The sequence below is a fragment of the Sorex araneus genome, chromosome 3 (genome assembly GCF_027595985.1).
Source record: "Sorex araneus isolate mSorAra2 chromosome 3, mSorAra2.pri, whole genome shotgun sequence".
NCBI classification, from domain to species: Eukaryota; Metazoa; Chordata; class Mammalia; order Eulipotyphla; family Soricidae; genus Sorex; species Sorex araneus.
This window is the reverse complement of record NC_073304.1, coordinates 107,900,860-107,915,368: the sequence shown is the minus strand read 5'-3', so window position 1 is coordinate 107,915,368 and position 14,509 is coordinate 107,900,860. Positions and strand designations below refer to the sequence as shown.

The 14,509-nt window shown below is 37.7% G+C and overlaps 1 pseudogene; it reads right to left on the bottom strand.

Annotated features, from left to right (window-relative positions):
• Nucleotides 1-5,624: 5,624 nt before the first annotated feature.
• LOC101541222 (pyruvate dehydrogenase (acetyl-transferring) kinase isozyme 3, mitochondrial-like) lies at nucleotides 5,625-8,812 on the bottom strand (annotated as a pseudogene).
• Between the last annotated feature and the right edge of the window lie 5,697 nt (nucleotides 8,813-14,509).

Below are 14,509 nucleotides of genomic sequence, written 5' to 3'. Positions count from 1 at the left end.
GTCAAAACCCTGAATGAATGATTTGATGCTCTTCGTGTTTCTGGAGCAAGCAGATATCATTGGGCTACACTCGCACGTGACAGGGACAAATGGAGACATTACTGGCTCCCGCTTAAGCAAATTGAAGATCAACGGGATGACAAGTGATACAAGTGACAACTAATAGAAAATTATTTAAAGTCAAGAATGATTTAGAATCGTATTTGTATTTTAATTTCTTTCTACCTCTATGGAAACTTTTATATTGAGTAACATATTCTTAGAAATAGTAAAAGGGGGAAAGTTAGATTAGACAATCAGGAATAAGAAACAAGTCAGTTTTTACCTAATCAATGACATATGTTTTAATAAATTTAATAGACAATATTGTAAAAATTTTGTTTAAGATATTGAAAGATATTTAAAGATATTAAAGATATTTAAGACTTTACATATAAAGTCTTGTTTTAAAATTAGAAAAAATGTTTTTATCATAATTAATAGTCTTCTTCCATGCCTCTTCAACTCTATTATGTCAGATAACCTTAAAAATTCTTAAAGTAAATTTATAAAATATGCAATATTTACAAAATATCATATGTAGTATTTAACATAAGAACTTCTTTCAAATCTGTTTTGCGTTTTAAATGGAAAGTACCAAGTATATTTCTACACTAGACTGTGACTGAGACCTTATTTGGATAAAAGATTCTTTGCTGACACAATTAATTTAAGGTTTTCCAGATTAAGTCACCCTAAATACTGTGTACATGTCTTTATAAAAAAATGAAAAACATAGAAGATCAGGTTATGTGAATAAGGGAAGGGAGATTGTAAATATGTTACAGCAAACCTCTGAAAATCTGGAGGCACACATACAGGAGGAGGTAAGATCTGATCCTTTCATGAAGAGGCTATGGAAGGGAACATGGTCTGTTAACATCTGTCTTAGATTCTTAGTTGTATATAGCAATGAAAAAACTAAATTCTATTTGTCTTAAATCTTTATATAATATAGTAGTCCTAGAAAACTTTTTGACCGGACTATTTAATAAATGTAAATATTCATTTGCATTTGACCAGACACTTTATTAAATGTGAGTATTCTATACTTATGGCTCAAAGATAAATACGTATTACCCCCCAATGAATCAGACATAAATCACTGGTTGATTCTACAACAAAGTGTTCTCCATGTAATCCTTACAACTAACATTTGTTCAAACATCACAATTGACAGTTTGATCCCTGGTCATCACAACTCCAGGAACACAGAGTCAATGAAAAAATTAAAAGTAGAAATGTAAAGTATACCCAAGGATCAGTCTTTTAAAAGAATAGGCCTTCCCAGGCTTTGAGAGAGTAGGATGGGTAAGATACTTACCTTGCATGCAGGTAATTAGGTTGGATTCCAGGCATCCATATCATCCCCAGAGAGCCACCAGGAGTGATGTCTGAGTGCAGAGCCATAGTATGTGAACGACACTACTGGATGCAACTACCCCCCACCCCACCCGAAGCCAAAAAAAAAAAATAGAAAAGGCTTTGCTAAGAGTAAATAATATGCAAAAGTGTGATATATTATGTGAAAAATGCATTTTCCTTGAAGAGATTGAGTACTACCATTGGAATTTCTAAACTTCGGACATGGAATATCTGTTATCTTTTTGCTTTGGGGCCACACCTGGTGTTGCTCAGGAATTACTCCTAACAGTGCTCCAGGACCATATGGACAACTGGGGATTTACTCAGGTCAGCTGCAAGCAAGACAACCTACCTACTCCCTGTACTATTGCTCGGATTCCTGGAGTAAATTTTTATTTAAAATGATGGATGATTATAGCTGTTTATTTCTTTATTAAATTACACACCATGTAACAAAATTAGATAAAAGATTTATAAACTAGCCTCAATTTCTGATATTGGAAAGCAAACAATCAGTCATATCTGGTAGTTTACATAGTTAGCAAAACATGAATCAGCTATTTCAAATAATTTTAAGGTAACTAAGAACTTTCAGAGTATTTAAAAGAACAAACTTCAGTCATTTTATCATTCATATATATTATATATGTATGTATATATATGGAGAGAGAAAGAGAGAGACTGTGTGTTCTAACCCTGTGACCAGTAATCTATCACATAGCTGTCAAGTTTTTTAAGTATTAAAATGATAAAATATGGAGTAGACATGCCATAGAAATAAAATCATCAGTATAGTGCAAGAGTAATAAGAATTTCTCTAATGACATATACAAATTTTGTCAGGCATGTTGACAGTTCAAATGAAATTTAGACCATTCATTTATAAGAATATCAAGCTTCAAAATAGATGATTTATAGAGTCTAGTTTGGAATCTGAAGAGAAATATAAGAACAATTTGAAGTTAAAGTATTAATAATGCAGATGGAGACTAAAAATAAGACAAATATGCATTTGAGATATTATATACTTAGTTTCTTTTTGAGAAAAAAATGAAAGCTCATGAGATCAGATAATAATTGAGATAGAAACATAATATACATATATTTATATACATTTTTCTCAATGAATTTTAGAATCAGTTTTTTAAGATTTACAATAAACTGATGATTTATGATAAACTATAATAAAATAATGTTAATACATCATAAATCAATACTTAATAAATATGTAAAGTAATAAATCATAAATTAATACATTCAATCTTAAGATATTTACTTAAAATAAGTAGTTACTGAAATTTTATCAATATGTACAAATTTTATTAATTATACAATTTACACCATGCTATTCATTTTCTCTCTTGTTTGAAAGTATAAAACAACTGCTAAGGGCTCATTCTTGGCACTGTGCTAAGGAGTCACTCCTTGTATTGCTTGGGAGACTATGGGGGAGTTGGGATAAAACCCAGGCCAGCCACATGCAAAGCAGACACCTTAACAACTATAGAATCCCTGTGGCTTCATTTTATTTTTTGTTATTTGGCTAATTTTGTACTAAATTATGGAGAAACTCTTGTTTTATGCATTTCAGAAACAGAACAACTAATTTAAAGATAAAGTTGAACTTACAATTCATGTAAAATCAATTTCTAAGCCTGATTATTTCATACTTGCTTTGATTTGGTATTGAAATATTAGAGGATTTTTTAATTTATAAAATGACATTTTCTATATTAATAACAGTATCTTAAAAACTGTTATATTCATGTAAGAGTACATTTTCAATTAATCATTTATAGCTTATAAAGATAATTTTAGAATTACTGGAATTTTTTTATGTATTTGGATTTTAACATTTTTCAGGATTTTTTTTTCTGGTGACACCTGCTATTGTTCAGGGCTACCTCCTATCTCTGTTTTGGAAGACCTTAAAAGGTGCCAGGGATCCATCTGAGCAAGACAACTGCTCACTAGATTATCTCTCGAGCATCAGAATATATTTTATAATTTAACCAAAAAATATCATTCACTTTCATTGGTATCTTCAAAACAATTAACATGTACATGCATTGTCATAAAATTCTTATTATAAGAACAAACTAATCTTGTTCTTGATGTCAGCATCCTTCTTTTCAATAAATATTATTTTGTATATTCATTTTTTCCAAGACAACTTTGGAATGTTTTAATCAACAGGATGGAAGTGTACAAAAGAATTTTACAGCAAAATCAATAATTTCAAGAGTGAAATCCAACAAAAACGTCCTCACACTTCACTATGAGAATGCATCAGATGTACAAAGGCGGAGTCAAAAGCAGAGGCTGAGGACGAAGTCATGTGGGAGAGGCTTTCAGAAGATGAAATGTTCTAAAGATGAGATGTTCTGAAGATGAGATGTCATTTTACAGAAATGACATCTGTATTTGTATGTTCATTGCAGCACTGTTTACAATAGCCAAAATCTGGACTAAATTATCAAGACACACACAGCTGGTGTCTTCAGCTTTCAGGCACCCCAGGCTTCAGTAAGTGACTTGGGACAAGTATGGAATTTGGTCACAAAGAACAACAGCAGAAAGCTCTCTTACAGGAACAAGTTGGGAAACAAGATGACTTTTACATACTCTAAGTCCTCACTTAGTTTCATCTGTTGATTCTTGGTAACTGCATCTTGTAATGGCAGCATACCTGGGTTCGCAGTTAGGATTTCTTCAATCATGGGCTTCTGGTGTGATCTTGTAATGATGCCAGACAGGCAGACTTACTAAAACCTGGAAGTCATTCACATGATTCACTTGAAAGAGCTATATGACAGCATCAAGCCTACTCCTTCCTTAAATCTGAGCTGTAATTCTCCCCCTAAAATATCTAGCATAAAAAAGGTATAATAGAAATGACATCTGTATTTGCATGTTCATATACATATACACTGTTTACAATAGCCAAAATCTGGAAAAAAACGGAGTGCCCAAAAACAGATGACTGGTTAAAAAACTTTGGTACATCTACAGAATTGAATACTATGCAGCTGTTAGAAAATATGAAGTCATGAAATTTGCATATAAGTGGATCAACATGGAAAGTATCATGTTAAGTGAAATGAATCAGAAAGAGAGAGACAGATATAGAAAGATTGCACTCATCTGTGGAATATATAATAACAGAGTGGGAGACTAACAGCCAAGAATAGAAGAGATAAGAACCAGGAGGTTGGCTCCACGGCTTGGAAGCTGGTCCCACATGCTGGGGGAAAAGGCGGCTTAGATAGAGAAGGGAATACCAAGTAGAGGATGTTGTGAGGACCTGCTGAGGCCCGCGCAGCCAACTTGAACCTCGGCCAGAGAGAGGGAATGAGAGTTGAGTGGGCTAGGGAGAACTGCATGCAATATGCAGCATACAGCAAGTTTATTGAAATCCAAGCGGGTTTATATAGTCTTATTTTACCAATGATCAGCAGGTTACATAAATGGCATAAACATTATTAATCAAGTGGTGCAAGCAACTTTATTTTTGCTAATATTACTTGTTTTTCAGTTCCTTCTCTCAGCCTTGAGAAACATGGGAAAGCAGATGTGGCCTTGAGCATGGCCATGGCAGATGCGAGTCAATCCTCCCTTCAGCCTCCTCTCAAGTCCAGCTGCCAGAGCATGGTGGCCCTTCAACGTTTCTCATGAGGCAGGTTGCCAGAGCATGGTGGCCCTTCGACCCCCTTTCCAGGCTAACAGCAGAGCATGGTGGCCCTTCGGCCGCCTGTCAAGGTTGGCTGTCAGGGGAGGACTCGCCCTCATGCCAAGTTTCTCCATACCCATTCGCATTTACAGGAACAAAGGTAGGGAATGCCTAGGCCCCCTCCTCACCCAGTCCCTGTTTACAGGGACAGAGGCAGAGGGTGCCTAGGCCTGCCCCCAACAAAGACCCACTCGGGTTGGAAGATGCGAGCTGAAAGTAGACTATAGACTGTACATGAAGGCCACTCAATATCTCTATTGCAAACTACAACACCCAAAAGGTGAGAGAACAAAAGGGAATACCCTGCCTCAGAGGCAGGGTGGGGTGGTGGGGGATGGGGTGGGGGTGATGAGAGAGATCATTGGAGGTGAATAGGCACTGGCAGAGGGAGGGGTAAATGATCACTGTATGAGTGAAATGCAACACAAAAGTTCATAAGTTTGTAACTGTACATCACAGTGATTCTCTAATAAAAATTTAAAAAATATATCTAGCATAGAGTCAAGTAGACAATAATCAAATCCAGCCAGAGGCAGCTCTCCTGATTATATATGGGCAGTGAAATATATGTAAAGAGATGTTGAACTTTTCAGAGTGGGATCCCACTACCTAGATCAAAAATCTCGATGAACAATTCTTCTTTCCATAGAGGAACTAGCCTTTCCAAGTCTGGGTGACCCTCTTTTCTATACTCAGGCAGTTCCTCAGTAATGGAGTTCTAGAAGAATGCAAACAGCATGTTAAATTGATGTGAAGACATATGTAGTACCTATTTGTCTTGTCTGGATCTCTGTTATTATATTCTTGAACTTCCAGTTCTGGAATGACCAGGCAATATGGCCTCCTCACATGCATTTTTCACTAGTTCTGCTCCATTGCACGTGGGATCCACACTTCTCATGAGCTGGGATGAGCTGGAATAGTACCATCACCAAACATAAGACTGCTTATAAATAAGCATGTAGAAAGACATGGTTGGTATAAAAACAGTGCAGAAAGTACTGAATGTTACTGCTAGTGGGTCAGACCCAAACTTCTCCTTGTATTGGATAACTCCTAGAGCCTTGGTGGGAATCAACTCTGTGTCTATTTCTAATATTAATGAGAACTGTCAGGAAATTATTTAAGACTTGCAGGTCTTCAGGGCTCTAATCCTCATATTCTAAAACTTCAAGAAAATTCTGCAGATACCAGTTCTGGAACAAACCCACTGAAGGCCAGTTCAGAAAATGATCAGACAGAAGGCTAACTTCTCTTGTTGTACTTGCTAGAACGATAGGATGCACCTTGCATAGAAAAACAATATATGAGGTCTTTTCACATGCAATGGCCCTTCCAAAGTCCAAAAAGTTCTTGATGGGTAGAAGCTAGTCGAGAAGCGTGAATAGGATCAATCTTGTTGGACAAGGCTGCAAGTGCAGCTGCCACACTCCTGGGCTCCTGGAGATTCTGCAGGCCCTTCCCGAGGGCAGAGCCAGGCACCAGACCTTGTTGCTTGCCCATCCCCAACTGAATGGTGCCACTGCCCTCACTATTGTTTGTATATTTATTTTTTGTGATATTTCTTTAGAAAGTGTTTATGTTTTACTGAACTGACAGTACACGGGGTAGGGTGCTTGCCTGTATGCCACAATCCTGAGTTTGGCTTGATCCCTGATCACCATATGGTCCCATGAGCATGCCTGAGTTATCCCTTTTCGCAGAGCCAGAAGTAAGTTCTAGCACCAATAAACACATAATGTTAATAAAAAGTGTGTTTTAACTAAGGTACTTTAAATGTAATTTATATCAAACTGAATTTAATATTCAATAACTCGGTGGATTTGTACTTTTTTTCAAAATAAAATAATTCTGCAAAGCTTTTTACATTTTGTTCATATTTTATAAGTTTTAGTAATGTTCTGATCTTACATTTTAATTCTTGTTTAGCAGAAATTTAAAACTTCAAATGGAACCCTAAATGAAGAATATGATGAAATGTGATTAGTTGATATGTTGATTATTCTCTTCCTCAATAGCCCATAAGAACCATAAGTTAGCCTCTTAGGTAGAACCTTCACTAGGGCATCTTAATCAAAAGAAATACATTAAACCAGTAAGTCATTACCCACAGCTCAATTAATATTACAACAAAAACACAATAATAATAGTGAGCATGAAGGTCTAAATCATGCAGGTCGCAATGGTAAAGCAACTCAGAAACCCACCAAGCCTACTTAGTGAAGAGACTAGCCCAGATGACCCCAATAGTAATGAAGTGCTAGATAACGTCTCTGACAAGGAATTTAGAAGGGAGTTACTGAGGAAGCATAGAGAGCTAAAAGAAGCAATGGAACACACCACCAATAAAATACAAGAGGATTTGAAGTAGAAATGGGGAAAATGCAAAGAAAACTACAAACAGAAATGACAGATATGAAAAACCTGGTAAGTGAATTAAAAAACTCTATGGAAGTCTTTAGGAGCAGAGTAACAGCTGCTCAGTGAACTCGGAGATCAAGATCAATTGCAGAGACTCTCCAGAAAATAGCAGAAAATGGAAAAGAGATTCACAATTAGAGAACAGATGTCAAGAGAAGATAGGGATGAAGCTAAGAGGAATAACATAAGAATTATAAGAGTCCCAGAGGGACAAGAAGAAAACCCTGATGAAGAAGAAACCATCAAAGACATCATTGCTATGGCATCCCCACAGCTGAAGAAGACATGCAACCACATTCAGGAGGTTCGAAGGGTACCAGATAGAAGAAACCCAAATAAAAATACCCAAGACACATCCTGATCAAAATGACAAAATCCTTAGAAAGAGGCAAAATTCTAAAAGCAGCAAGACCAAAGAAAGAAACTGCCTATAAAGGAGCATCCTTAAGATTCACAGCTGACTTGTCTGATGAAAACCTCAGGGCCTGAAGCCAGTGGTGGGACATAGTGAAAAAACTCAATTAAATAAATGCCTCACCAAAAATACTTTACCCAGCTAGACTCTCATTCATATCAGAAGGAACAACACAGTTTCACTGACAAATAACAGCTTAGGGACTTCATAGACTCAAAACCATTGTTACTAGAACAACTAAATAGGCTACTTTAAGACAAGACAAGCTTCTCAAATACACCAAATTTCAGCAGAAAGATGGTACAAAACCCCATAACAACAATCTCTCTCAACATCAATGGGCTAAACACACCAATTAAAAGACACAAAGTGGCAGATGGATTAGAAAATTGAACCCAACATTCTGCTGCCTTTGAGAAACACATATGAGCAGTCAGAGCAAACACAGACTAAGACTCAAAGGCTGGAAAACAGTACTACAGGCAAAGAACTCCAATAAAAAAGCTGAGGTGGCCATTCTAGTATCAGACCTTATTGATTTCAGAATAAAGAAGGTCACAAGAGACAGTGAAGATTATTTCTTATTGGTCAAGGGATCTATATAGCAGGAAGAACTTACACTCCTAAATATATATGCACCTAATGAGGGACCACAAAGTATTCAAAGCAACCACTCGCCCCTCTAACAGGTTCCTCGGTTCTCCCCTCCCATCTAGCCCTATGTCCCCTACGCCCACTGCCTGGGGCTTCCCGGACATGGGCATCGTCTTGTCTTCACCAGAACCCTCTGTGCCTGCATGATCAGCGCCGGTTCCCTCTAACAGGTACTTGCGGATCTCCATAAAGCGGACATTAACATTGGGACTGACTGGGAGTGTGGCCTAAACTGAAGGGGGCGTGGCCTCATCAAAAGTGGGCATGGCCTTCTATGGAGCCTGCGGCCGCATAAGCAGCCACAGTTTTATCCTCCACAGCCAGCACCTTAGACTCCCATCCCAGCCTTCATTATCTAATTTTGTGGAAAGCATTCTGGCCACCTCAAACACAACATGGCAACAATCTTCTGGCCGACTACAGTTCCACCAAAAAACAAGTGTTCAAGAAGTTTCATACAGCCCAATTGGAAACAACATCTCTTCCAATGCTGCACTAGATGCCTATCATAAGTCGCAGAATAATGCCCACGAGGAAAGAAGTACCCTACACTAGGAAAAGGTTGACCACTGTGGATCTTATTCAGAATTTTCTCTGGCAATCAGAGGGAACAGTTCCAGTGAACCTAGAGGCTTTACCTCGTTAGATCCACAGCAATATGAAGAAACAGCACAAATCTCCACTACAAGTAGAGGACAATGAAAAGAGCCCCGAATCCTCAACAGGAGGTACCCACAAGTATGATCTCTCCGACAAAAAATTCCGAGATGAAATGCCGAGTATGTTCAAGGAACTCACAGAATCAGTGGAACAGTCGTACAGAAAATTAAAGGAAGAAGTGAAAGAAATGGGGGAACAGATAACTGAGAAAATACAGGAAGAAATGAGAGCAGAAATAAGAAAACTACAAAAAGAAATGTCACAAATGAAAGATTCGATAGATGAACTTAAAAACTCAATAGATGCCCTCAACAGTAGAATATCAATGGCCGAAGACAGAATCAGTGATCTTGAAGACGAAGAGCAGAAATCGTACAGGCAACAAGAAACAATGGGGAAAGACCTCAAAATGACTCTAAGGTGAATCAGAGACCTAGGAGATGACTCCAAGAGGAACAACATTAGAATAATTGGAGTACCGGAAAGACAGGGAACCAACCCCAATGAAAAAAAAAACACAGTTAAAAAAAATCATCGCTGAAAAGTTTCCAGAGTGAGACAATGCAAGAATCCAGATCCATGGAGCCAGAAGGGTGCCAGCTAAAAGAAATCCTAGTAGAAACACTCCAAGGCATATCATAGAATGATGGATGCTGCAGATAGAGATGCAATACTGCAAGCAGCAAGATCAAAGAAAAAAATCACATACAAAGGAGCACCCTTTAGATTTACTGCAGATCTATCAGAGGAAACCCTCCAAGCCCGAAGATAATGGTGGGACATAGTGAAAAAACTCAATGAAATAAACATCTCACCAAGAATACTTTACCCAGCCAAAATCTCACTCAAACTCGATGGGAAAATACACCATTTCGTAGATAAACAACATGAACTTCATAGATTCAAAACCAAGCCTGAAAGAAGGGCTAAAAGGACTCCTGGAAGATGAGGAAAAAACCTATAAGCGCAATAAACCCTTATAGAAAGATGGTACGAAATCCCATGACAATAATCTCTCTCAATGTCAATAGTCTAAATGCACTTATCAAGAGATACAGAGTAACATAATGGATCCAGAAACTGAAACCAGTATTCTGCTGCCTGAAAGAAACACATCTGAACAATCAGAACAAATTCAGACTCAAAGTTAAAGGATGGAAAACAATAATGCAAGCAAAGAACTCTCTCAAAAAAGCTGGGGTGGCCATACTTGTATCCGACAACATAGAATTCAGGTTGAGAAAAATCAGAAAGGACAAAGAAGGCCATTTTCTATTCATCAAGTGTTGTATACAACAGGAAGAAATCACACTCTTAAATGTATATGCACCTAATGAGGGACAAAATACTTACAACAACTGCTAACAGAATTTAAGAGGACATCGCCAGCAATACAATGGTAGTTTGAGACTTCAACACTGCCTTATCGCCTCTGGATAGATCAACAAGAACAAAACTCAGCAAGGAAACACTGGCTCTGAAGGAAGAAATAGAAGAGAGAGGGCTAACAGACGTATACAGGGCCTTGCACCCCAAAAAGAAAGAGTACACATTCTTTTCCAGTGCACATGGAACATTTTCTAAAATAGACAACATGCTGGGTCACAAAACATACCTCAATATAATCAAGAATATAGAAATTGTATCAACTATTTTTTCAGACCATGATGCACTGAAGATAGAAGCTAACCACATACAGACGAGGAGATCCAAATCAAACAACTGGAAATTAAACAACTAAATGTTGAACAATGAGTGGATCAGGAAGGAAGTCAAGGATGAAATCAACAGATACCTGAAAACAAATGAGAGGAAGACACGAGCTACCAAAACCTATGGGACAGAGCTGAAGCTGTGTTAAGAGGAAAATTTATAGCTTTACAAGCATTCATCAGGAAGGAAGAAAGGGCCTACATAGATAACCTGACTTCACAGCTCAAACCCTTAGAAAAAGATTAACAAAGGGAACCCCATCCCAGCCAAAGGAAAGAAATAATAAAACTTAGAGCAGAAATCAATGACATGGAAACTCAAAAAACAATCCAAAAGGTCAATGAAACCGAAAGCTGGCTCTTTGAGACAATAAACAAGATTGATAAACCACGAGCAAGACTCACAAAGAAAGAGAAAGAGAGAACCCTAATAAACCAAATAAGAAATGAAAAAGGGGTTATCACAACAGAAACTACTATAATTCAAAAGATCATCAGACATGTCCATCCATTTATAAGTGAGTTTTATGACTGTGAATAGTAATGTGATGAACATAGAAGTACAGAAGGCTTTCCTGCTGTGTACTCTTGCACCCTCGGAGTATATTCACAGAACTGATATCGCTGGGTTGTATTGAAGCTCGATTTCTTCTTTTTTTTTCAGGAATGCCCATACTGTTTTCCCAAAGGGTTGGACCAGTTGGCATTCCCACCAAAAATGAATTAAAGCCAGACCTCAGACCAATAGAATAACGAGCAAGAAATATGAAGTGGAGCAAGGAAAATCTCTTCAACATGTGGTTCTGGGAAAATTGGACAGCTATATGCCAATAAAGGGGGAAAAAAGAACTCAGATCTCTCTATCGCCAGGCACAAAAGTCAGATTTAAATGGATTATGAGCTCAGTATCGGACTTGAATCCATAAGATACGTGGAAGAGGCAAAACCCTCCATGACAGTGAAGCTAAAGGCATCTTTAGGATGAACCGGAGCCGCGGCAAGAGAAGCAGACCCTCCGCGCCTATTGACTGTGATCCTGAGGTCTCCTAACCCATTTTGGCACCAGAGCGGATTCTTGCAGCCATACATTTTGACTGTGAATTGAGCTAAAATATTAGAAACCCAAAACTGCGCGGTCGCTATCGCGGCCGCGGGGACTCAAAGTCTTCACTCTTAGCAATCAACAGAAATTATTAGATGATGCCTATTCAGCAGGCCTGATTGTTGGGGAAAATTTCCAATCAATAATAGTGAGTTCTGTATGAAAATATGGAATGTACTCAATATATAGAGAGAATAATGGGAATATCATTAGTTACTTAGATGGGGGGGTGGGAGAGGGGTGTATTGGGGTTCTTGGTGGTGGAACGGGTGCACTGGTGAAGGGATGGTGGTTTAATCAGTATTTGACTGTGACTTAAACCTGAAAGATTTGTATATTTTTCTTTTTTTCACGGTGGTTCAATAAAATATTTCTTTAAAAAAAAAAAAGATCATCAGAGACTACTTTAGAGTCTGTATGCCACAAACAAGAGAACCTATAAGAAATGGACAATTTCCTGGATTCCTATCACCTCACAAGACTGAACCAAGAAGACTTGGAATATCTGAATAGACCCAGTAATATCAAGGAAATTGAAACAGTAATCAAAAGTCTCCCCAAAAACAAAAGCCCAGGCCCAGATGGATTCACTAGCGAATTCTTCCAAACATTTAAGGAAGACCTGTTACCATTTCTCCTCAAGCTTTTCTAGAAAATTGAAGGAACAAAAAGTCTCCCAAACAGTTTCTATGAGGCACATATCTCCATAATACTAGAAGCAAACAAAGACACCACTAAGAAGGAAAACTACAGGCCAATATCCCTGATGAACATGGATGCGAAGATCCTCAACAAAATATTAGCAAATAGAATCCAGCAACTCATCAAAAAAGATCATACACCATGACCAAGTGGGATTCATCCCAGGGATGCAAGGATGGTTTAAAATTCGGAAATCAATCAACATAACCCACCATATCAAAAAAGCAAAGATAAAAACCATATGATAATTTCAATAGATGCAGAAAAATTATTTGACAAGATCCAGCACCCATTTATGATGAAAACTCTCACCAAGATGGGTTTAAAAGGAACTTACCTCAACATAGTCAAAGCCATCTACCACAAACCTACAGCAAGCATCATCCTCAATGGAGAAAAACTTAGGGCCTTCCCTCTAAGATCAGGGACGAGACAAGGATATCCACTCTCACCACTTATGTTTAACATAGTACTGGAGGTTCTTGCAATAGCATTTAGGCAAGAAAAAGACATTAAGGGCATACAGATAGGGAAGGAGGAAATCAAGCTCTCACTATTCGCAGATGATATGATACTCTATCTAGAGAAACCCAAAACCTCTACCAAGAAACTCTTAGAAACAATAGACTTGTACAGTAAAGTTGCAGGTTATAAAATCAATACCCAAATATCCATGGCCTTCCTTTACGTAAATAATGAAACAGAGGAAAGTGACATAAAAAAGAAAAATCCCCTTCACAATCATGCCCCAGAAAATCAAGTACCTCTGAATCAGCTTAACCAAGGAAGTAAAGGATCTCTACAAAGAAAACTGCAAAACACTATTGAATGAAATAAAACAGGACACGAGGAAATGGAAACATTTTCCTTGCTCATGGGTAGGAATTATGAACATTGTCAAAATGGCAATACTCCCCAAAGCACTGTAAAGATTCAATGCGATCCTTAAAAGGATACCCATGAAAAACCTCAAAGTAATGGAGGAAGCACTTCTGAAATTCATATGGAACAATAAACGCCACGAATAGCTAAGGCAATTCTTGGGAAAAGCAGGATGGGAGGCATCACCCTCCCCAACCTCAAACTCTACTATAAAGCAGTAATAATCATTTATTTAATCAATAATCATTTAATCAATAATCATTTATAATATTTCTTGCTAATGATCCCATCAAAAAATGAGGGATGAAAATGAACAGAAACTTTCTCAAGGAAGAAATACAAATGGCAAAAAGGCACTTGAAAAAATGCTCTTCTCACTAATCATCAGAGAGATGCAGATCAAAACAACTATGAGATACCACTTCACACCACAGAGCATGGCACACATCCAAAAAAACAAAACCAACAGCTGTTGGAGGGGATGTGGGGAGAAAGGGACCCTCCTACACTGCTGGTGGGAATGCCGACTGGTTCAGCCCTTTTGGAAAACAGTATGGTCACTTTTCAAAAAATTAGAAATTGAGCTCCCATTTGACCCAGCAATACCACATCTGGGAATATATCCCGGGGAGGCAAAAAAGTACAGTCGAAATGACATCTGCACTCGAATGTTCATTGCAGCACTGTTTACAATAGCCAGAATCTGGAAAAAACCCAAGTGCCCGAGAACAGATGACTGGTTAAAGAAACTTGGTATATCTACACAATGGAATACTATGCTGCTATTAGAAAAGATGAAGTCATAATATTTGCATATAAGTGGATCA